General features: G+C 44.6%; 1 protein-coding gene across 1 annotated transcript in view; it reads right to left on the reverse strand.

Annotated features, from left to right (window-relative positions):
- The window catches only part of BRPF1 (bromodomain and PHD finger containing 1), a gene marked incomplete at its 5' end in the record, with an annotated part of 1674836 nt that overhangs the window by 84625 nt on the left and 1580943 nt on the right, over nt 1-9268 (reverse strand). The gene's annotated exons all lie outside the window — the stretch shown is intronic.

Genomic DNA, 9268 nt, shown 5'->3' on the forward strand with positions numbered 1-9268 from the left:
AAAACTTTACTAAAAGCGCACCTAAAAACATGCTGGCTATGCCCTTGCAACTCCCACTCTAATATCATCCACCCCATCCAACCACTACCTTTCTTTCCACTCCACTAACTACCTTGATTATAGCAAGCTCAGATGCTCATAAGCCTAGTACTTATTATACAGCAGGAACTTCTCATTGTAACATATGTTAATGTCTGTTATGTACTTCACAGATAAATATTCTAGTTGTCTACTGATGTACTATGTTCTTCATCTGTAAATATGTTGTAATTGCTATGTTAAATTGTTAATCGCTATGTAATCCAATGTAACTACTGTCTGTTTATTTTACTGTGGAGCTTTTCTCCCCGGGCCTCTGCTGAAACTGGACCTACGTCCAGTCGGACACTCCCGGTCAACAAATTTAAATAAATAAATAAAATAGTAGGAATTGTGCTAACAGGTGGAGTTGCATAGCAGAGGCTGTGTGCCAAAGGGTCATGGCCAGCCTGCACAGAGGGTAGGAGCAAGTCCCTCCCAGCTTGTTGATATACCACATCACAGCAGTGTTGTCTGTTTTGATCTGGAGAGCCCCTGGAGAGAGAAGGGGTTTGAAAGCTGTCAAGGCACACTGGACAGCTATCATCTCTTTTTGGTTGATGTGCAGATGGATTTGCTGTGGGCTCCATTGGCCCTGTATGCACCTGACGTCCAGGTGTGCCCCACAGGCATAGTCTGATGTATCTGTGGTGAGGGTCTGGGCAGCAGGGGGTAGTGAGAAAGGTAGCCCTTGTTGTGGGAGCATGCTGTTGCCCACCAAAGAAAATCTTTTCTGAGGCAAGGTATCATAGGTATAGGAGTCTCTAGGTCTTGAGAGTGTTGACACCAAAGGCTTTTTGGGTACCATTGAAGTTTCCTCATATGCAGTCTGGCACATGGAATGAGAGCTTGCAGGACTTTCCTTGAAGACAACTGGGGTATGGTGGCTAGTTGAGAGAAGTAGGCTGTCAGGAAAGTTTGCTTTTCTGGTGTAAGGAATGCCATCTGAAATGCTGTGTCCAGGCTTGCTCCCAGGAAGATAATCCTTTGGGTGGGTACCCGTTTGGATTTCTTTTCATTGATTGTGTACCCTAGGGAGGTTAGTAGGGACTTGACAAAGGTCAAGTGCTTGAGCAGGTTTTCCTGGCTGTCTGCCTGAGTTAGGCAGTCATCTAAGTATGGGTAAATCTGGATATTCCTTTGTCTGCAAAAGGCAATGGCCGGAGCCAGAAATTTTGTGAAAACTCTCAGAGCAGTAGGTAAGCCAAAGGGAAGTGCAGAGATCCTGCCCTGCCCTGAAACGGAGATATTTTCGGCATAATTCCCTGATAGGAATGTGGAGGTAGGTCTCTTTTAGGTCTAGGGTGGCTAGCCAGGCATTTTTGGAGAGCATGGGTAGCAGCTGCTGGAGGGTGAGCATTTTGAAATTTGGTATCATCAGGAAGGTGTTTAGAATGGATAGATCGAGGATGGGGTGCCAGGTGCCCACTTTTCTGGGCACCAGAAAAAGTCTGTGGCGTAGAAACCTTGGCCTTTCTGTTCTGCAGGAACGTGCTCTATTGCCCTCATAGAGAGCAGGGAAAGGACTTGCTTTTGCACCTCTGCCTACTGGTTTGGAGGTAGATCTGGGAACCCTTTTGGAGCGGGAAGGGTGTGGAAAGGAAATTTGTATCCCTGGGACACTATGTTGAGAAACCAGCGGTTGTTGGTAATGGTGGCCCAGGTGCTTGTGTGAAAGGAGAGTTTTCCTCCCAGGGGTAAGTGAAGGTGGGAAGAGGAAGGTGGTGGGCGAGGAGTCATTGTGAGTTCTTACCATAAGGGGTGGCTTGGAACTCCCCATTTTTGAAGTGGAGGAAGTCCACTGTTTAGATCTCTGCATTCCCTGTGACTGCTATCTGGGGGGGGTCTGCTTCCACGGGGTCTGGGCTGTACTGGCCTGGTGGGAGCAGGAAAGGACCAGTGCTTGGAGGGGCAATGCCTGCTAAACCTGGGTGGCTGGACCTGTAAGAGGTCCTTAACTGTCTGCATAGATTTTGCTTTTTCTTCCATCTTTAAGACCTCTTCTGCCTTAGTGCCAAATAAGTTATCTTTGTGCACGGGGGAATCCAACAATTTAGATTTAACATGGTCTGGCAAGGGCTATTCCTTAAGCCAAGTATGTCTAAGGACAGAACCAGTGACTGCTGCCCTGCAAAAAGCTTCTAGGTTGTCAAAACCACAGTGCAAGGTGTGTTTGGATACTGGACTTGCAGAATGCATTAACTCTTGTAACTCTTTAGATTCTGCACAAGCAGGAAAGGAAGACATTTTTTGTTTGAGGAGTTCCAGGGTATGTTGCTGATATTTTAGCATATGGAACTGGCAATGTAGTGCTCTGACAGCAAGAGTAGCAGAGGTGTATACTTTTTTACCCCATCTGTCTAGTGCTCGGGAATCCCTATCTGAGGGGTGGGATTCTTAGCAAAGGTAGCTTTAATTCCTTTAGGCCCTTGAGAAATTACCTCAGGGTCAGCAGTAGGATTTTTGAAAATAAATTTGTGAGAGTCAGAGACTGTAACACATGTCTGGTTTTCTGGGTGCAGGAGGGAGAGTATCAGGAGTCAGACTGGATTCCTGGAAAACATCATCCAGGGCTGGGGGAATGGCCAGGGGGTCTGTGCAGTGGAAGATCTAAAAATTCCCTGAGTCTCTTTTTAGACTGAGAGTAGTCCTGACTTTCTCACTGGAAGTGCTCCCTTAAGGTATGAAGGGTTTCCCCAAAGGAAAAATCCTCTGGGGAAGAGCCTGAAGGAATTGAATCCTCTGCATCAGAATCTTCATAAGCAGAGAGGGGTTGCATGTCTTCATATTCAGATGCATCAGTGTCATCAGAATCAGACTCCTGTTCAGACAAAACTACAGGGGACAGATCGATCTTTCTTTTGGAAGGGGTAGCTTGGCTTCCCCCGATCAGCATGATAAGGTGTTCTGCCATTTTAAGCATTTGAGACTGAGGCAAGGAAGCAGGTGCCTTAGTTTGGGTCATCGGTTTCTTGGGTGTGGTTCATACTCTGGGCCTAACAAACTCGGTAGTTTTTGAAAGAATGGTAGACACGAAAGAAGTTGTCGGTTTGGGTCGAGAATCAGTAGTGAGAAAGACTTCCTCAGAAGCTGGTGCCTGCTCAGTGGCACTGGACCCATCCAAGGGAGAGACAACCGCAGGATCCTTAGTCAAAGAGTTTTGCGGCATACCGGACTCCGAAAGGGTCTCGGTAGCGGCCTGCGAATCTACAGAAGTGGGCATCAGGGGGTACGAAAGCGCCTCACTGAGGACCGCAGAATTGACAACTAGCTTAACGGAAGCGTCATCAGTAGTTTTGGACCTGTGTGGTCTGTCTCTGTCTTTACCTTTATGTTTTTTCGGAAGATCCGACGTCGGACGGCTTACTAAAGCCATTGAGGACTGTAAGCGAAAATATTTAGCTACAATAAGGGCCCAACGACGGATAGTTCTGGTGTTGAACAAAGCACAAAAGCAGCAGCGGGGGACGTTATGGTCTGGGCCTAAAGCAAGTGACGCAGTAAGAATGAAAGTCTTGGTGTGGTACCTGCTTTCCACAGGCGAGACAATTGTTAACTTTTTCTGACATCGGTTAGTGCAAGAAAAAAGGATCCCCAACAGGGTACTTAGCTTTAGAAGACTTCAGCTTCACTTCAGATGACGAAACTCAGGTAGTGGCCGATCGGCACTCGTGCGAACTGTTTCTGCTTCGGGCTCCATGGCAAGAAAGACTGATGTACTGGCGTCGGCTGCCTTACTTTATACTACTGACGACCTGACATCAGTCCTGAAGTGACAGCAACTGACGCAGAAATACTAAGCCTCTGGTATTTGGGCTGGCCGAGAACTACCCTGGCAGAGATAACCCAAATGTGATGATTGCAACAGTGAAACACGAAGAACATCTACCACTAGAATAACTGAGGTCACAAACCAGAAGTTCCTGAGAAGTTTAACTGCTGTCATGGAAACCACCTGGGCCAGTAAGATTACGAAACTCCCTATAAATATGACATTTCCCTTATGTAAATATACTTTCCATTATGTTACGTTCAGACTTGGCTCAAGAAAAAAAATTGGATGTGCCCAGGGTCAGCTATGATAAGGGCAGACTAATGGAGAAGCTCAAGTTCAAGAAAAAAATCTCTGGTAATTCAAAGGCATTCCAGGATTCACTGCTTGATTAAAGCCTGAAGGAGGCAATCATCCAGAAAAAGGTTAAATGTGTTCCACTCATCTTCAGATGGGGTACCACTGGTGCCAGGTACCTGGTCAGTACTACAGGTGCAGCTGACAGCCAAATGGCAAAGTAGTAAGCAGAAAATTGTGGTTCCCCCATCTTGAAGTTTAGAAATTGTCTGTATTTACTGCAGATTGAAACATGGAGATATGCAGCCTTTAGGCCTAACATCACTATGAAAACTGTGGGCACGACAAAGGGGAGAGAAAGGACTGCAGGGTAAGCATTTTTAATGTGGGCATCTTCAAAAAGTGTCTGAGCCTTTAGAAGTCTAGATCAGTCTCAAAGTTTTTTTTCCCCTGTCTTCTTTCTTTTTGCGAGCAGGAATAATTGGGAGTAACAACTAAACCTTTCTTCTGAAAGGACAACAACTTCTACTGCCCCTTGCAATATCAGTTGCTCGAAGAGAGGGACTGCAAATTCTAACTGGTCTTTCAGGATGGGAGACATCCCCATAAAGAGCAGTATGGCAATGAATTCTAGCTTGTATCCATAAGTGATGATATTCATGATCAAGCTATCCAAAGTTATCCTTGCCTAAATGTTTCTGATTTAAGTCAGCCTGCTCCTATGCAAGAGGGGGGGTGAGGGCTGAATGAGGCGGAGGGGTGGGGTTTGTAGCCGAAATGTGATTAGTTGGTAGGGGCAGTTAGACTATTTCTTGCACATCTACCTGATTTGCTCCTCTTCTGCAGGCATTTTTCATACACCTTGTTCCTGGTCTGCTGGCCTTTAGACTGATGTCTGTAGAATGGCGCGTGTTGGAAAGAAAATTCTAACTACACCTCAGGACAAAAAGTGAAAATCCACTTTACATCTCCAAAATCTTTCTTTTTTTCCACTAATTTCTTGAAGATTTCCTGGACTGTGTTCACAAGTAAGAATTTATCAAAAGAAGTGTTAAACAATCACATTTAATGTCTTCTCATAATGGCTGAATTCTTAGCCACATTCACAGTCTCATGACTAAACCAGTTGTAGCCATCCTGGACATCAACAGTTTCACACCCACACCATTCTATCACATGCTTCCTATCACCTTTTGAGCTGTCTGGGAATGTAAAAGAAATATGCACCTTCAAGGTTTCAGCCTTAATTTCCTGGATAGGTATCCGACTAAGGATTTTGCCCTAGTATTTGGACAAGTGAATCTGGCAATTAATAACCTTGACAGCCAGTGTTGGCAGTCATGGATTTTCTTTATTCAAATCTATCTAGGACTCTACCTTCACTATTATTAGGGAGGGTATTACAGCCTGGTACCAATATGGAGCGTTTGGTACATACAGGGAGACTACTGTAGGATCCACAATAGAGTTTTTTTTTTTTTTTTTTTTTTACATATAAGCACTGTCAAGACCATTAGACATTGCAGAAACAGTCCAACTTTTAAGGGGCAGAGGGCAGAAAAAACAATTCTAGAGACGCTGCCAAAAAGTGGTCTGAAATGTGTTTCAAAGACTGAGCGGCATCTCTCTGAATTTAGGGTCCTCTAAGACCCAAAGGTCTTCTTGCTAATTGACACTGCCCACATATCCAACTTAAAATGTTCTCTCATTAAACCGAGAGTATCACTGGAGGAGAACTAGATGAGAGAGTATCTGTATCATCTCAGTCACATCCTAACAAAGGAGAAGGGTGGTACAGGCTGTCTTCCTCACACTCCAAGGAGGAGCAAGACTCTTGGAAAGGAGAGGTTCCCCTTTTTCTTCTAGCAGGTTCAGATAAGGAGGACAGAGAAGGGCCATATGGCTTCCCCACACAGTTCGGCTTCAACAAGGGCAGATCATGCCTCCTGAACCTGGTGGATTTCTTTGAGACAGTTACTCAGGCTATAGATAAGGGAAAGGAGGTACACATGGCTTACCTTGACCTTGCTAAAGCATTTGACACCATTCCCCATTCAGGTATTATTGATAAGCTCACCAGCTTGGAAATAAACCCTTAGGTCACAAGATGGATCGCAAACGGGCTCTCAGACAGATCCCATAAAGTAAGAGTAGCGGGATCTATGTCTGAATCCAGACCAGTAATGAGTGGTGTGCCTCAGGGATCTGTCCTGGGGCCTCTCCTATTTGGCATATACTTCTCAGAAGTACAGGTAAGCACGGAAGGGCTGTGGCTGACTAAGTTTGTGGACGACTGCAAACTGTGTGCTATAATAGAGTCTCCGGTTGACATGGAGATCCTCCAGAAGGGCCTAAATGAGACTGATGCACGGTGTCAAAGCCATGGTCTCAAGCTAAAGGCAAAAAATGCGTAGTAATCCCCTTTGGAAAAAACAGAGTAACCGCAAACTACAACACAGGAGGTAATCCCCTGAAATCTGAAGAAACAAGGGATCTAGGGACCCAAGTAGATAGTCAGCTTTCCTTTGATAACCATGTTGCCAAAGTGGTTAGAAAATCCTTCTATGTGAAACATCTGATCACGAAAGGGTTCGCATCAAGATCTAAGGATGTAATGGTGCCCCTCTACTCTTTCCTCATCAGACCCGAGTACAATGCACCAATTGGAATGTACCTGGCTAGTCATCTCCAGCAGCTGGAGAAACCACAAAGGTACCTAACCAGGAGGATTACTGGCCTCAAACAGTTGCCCTATGCAGCATGATTGAAAAAGCTAAGACTGTTCTCTGTTGCATACCGCTTTCTCAGAGGCGATCTCTGTCTAACATACAGAGCCATGTCCAACCCAGAATTGTTGAACATACTCCATCTTAGCAAAACCAAATCTACTCGAGCTACATGCTCTAGGGATATAAACCTCAACACAACAATGAATAGAACATGCTGGAGGGATAGATTCCCTTTGCAGAGACTTCCCTTACTATGGAACAGGGTCCCGATCTACATAAGACAGAGCCCCTCACTATCACTCTTCAAGAGGAACCTTGATGAGTGGATGGGCAACAGAAAGTTCACACTGGGGATCACACCAACAGCACTACTAGATAGGGGCCAAGGGTACTAGCTGCTAGTACAAGGGTCTAGGGAACTACTAAAGGGGTGGTGAATACCGCACAACGTGGCTGGGCTAATATATGCCTTCGGGCAGATAGCCCAGTACAAACCTATGTACAGGAACTGACGACTGCAGTAACAGAAGCTTTTGCGGTCTGCATGAAGCAAGCCTGCCTTTGGAAACAAATTCAATTTCTCTGGATATTTGACCAGAGAATCAAAAAGTACAAAAAGACTGCAACAAAAAATATCTCTCTATTAAGACACTTGCATTTCTGTAGAATCTTGAAGGAAAAGAACTCTGGGGCCAGAATTGGATTGAGCAACTGCCAACCTTCTTCCTATATTCTCCGATATGTGTAGCAAAAGTGAACTGAAAACGGCACAGGTAGACTGCTTTTTTATCTGAGATAGAAGCATGCTTCCTCACACTATGTCACAGAGGAATGTAAGACAGAGCAGTGAGACATCCAACTTTGTCTGTCAAATGTCAGGGTTTCCACTGCACAATAATTCATATGATCATCATCACGCATTTGTTAATGCTGTTTGCTTGTTTGCTTTCACTGGAACTGTATTGGGGCATTACTGGTTAAAAATGTGTGGTCAGAAATTACAGCAGGGAAGCAACACAGTACTTTGGACTGAAAGTACATTGCATTCATAACTGTTGTCAAAAACAATAGCAAAATACGACATTGACTTAACAGAATTCAAAGAAAGGTGATGATGGGGAAGCATGCATCACTGTATTCATAAAATGCGAATGCCACTTCATTTACAAGTACTTTCAGAAATGGTAGCAAACAAATGAAACAGTCTTTACTGAAGTACAACTGAGATGTTCTTACTTTGTAGTTTATGATTATGGCAAAATAAGAACGAAACTATGGGAAAAGGGGCCTGAAACAACTTTGAGGTTGTGGAAAAAATTTAACTGAATTAGCTACTATTTCAAACCTGCCTTTCTTAAACAGCTTTTAAAGTGCATTTGAGGCAGACACTTACAAAAATCAGTGACAGTAACAAAAGGAAAAACAGACCTTCTTGTCAGAGAAAGTGAAAGAAACCACGTTATAGTGCACTACCAAATGATGTGGACACTCTACAAAAGGGCCTTACAGAAACAGATGCTTGGTGCCAGAGCCATGGGCTCAATTCAATGCCAAGAAATGTATAGTTATCCCCTTTGGGAAAAAACATGTACCCGTGAATTACCACATAAGTGGCAGTACAATAAACACCAAATGTGCGATAAGAGACTTAGGGACACAGGTGGACAGCAGTCTCACCTTCGATAACCACATCGCCACAGCAGTCAGGAAATCCTTCTATGTGGCACACCTCATCACTAAGGGCTTTTCATCCTGAAAAAAGGGGTCATTGTTCCACTGTACTCATCCCTCATTAGACCCCCTATAGAATACAACACCCCATTTGGTATGTACCTCTCAAGACATCTGCAACAACTGGAAAGGCTGCAGAAATACTTCACTAAAAGAATCACAGGCCTAAAACAGATGCCCCACGCTGAGCGGCTTAAAAAACTCCAGCTATACTCTGTCGCATATACTCTACTCAGAGGTGATCTCAGCTTAACATACAAGGCCATGTCAAACCCAGAGCTGCTGGACATGCTACATTTAAAGAAATCCCAATCCCTCAGAGCCACACGCTCCAGGGATCTAAACCTTGTCATCACAATAAACAAAACATGCTGGAGGGATAGGTTCTTGACCCAGAGACTCCCCAGACTCTGGACTAGACTGCCCATATGTGTCAAGCAGAGCACCTCTTTGGCCCTCTTCAAAAAGAACCTTGACGAATGGATGGGAGAAAGGAAATTCACCCCGGGGATCACGTCAGTCACCCTGCTAGACAAGGGTCCAAGGAAGTAAATAGTGTGGGAAGAAATACCAAGGAATTGTTATGGCTAGGCTTGTATAGGCCCTAGGGCCAATAGCCTAGTACCAACCTATGAACCACTTTAAGTGAATGATGGGACAA

Source organism: Protopterus annectens, chromosome 7.part0 (assembly GCF_019279795.1).
Source record: "Protopterus annectens isolate FY-2018-M chromosome 7.part0, PAN1.0, whole genome shotgun sequence".
In the NCBI taxonomy this organism is placed as follows: Eukaryota; Metazoa; Chordata; order Ceratodontiformes; family Protopteridae; genus Protopterus; species Protopterus annectens.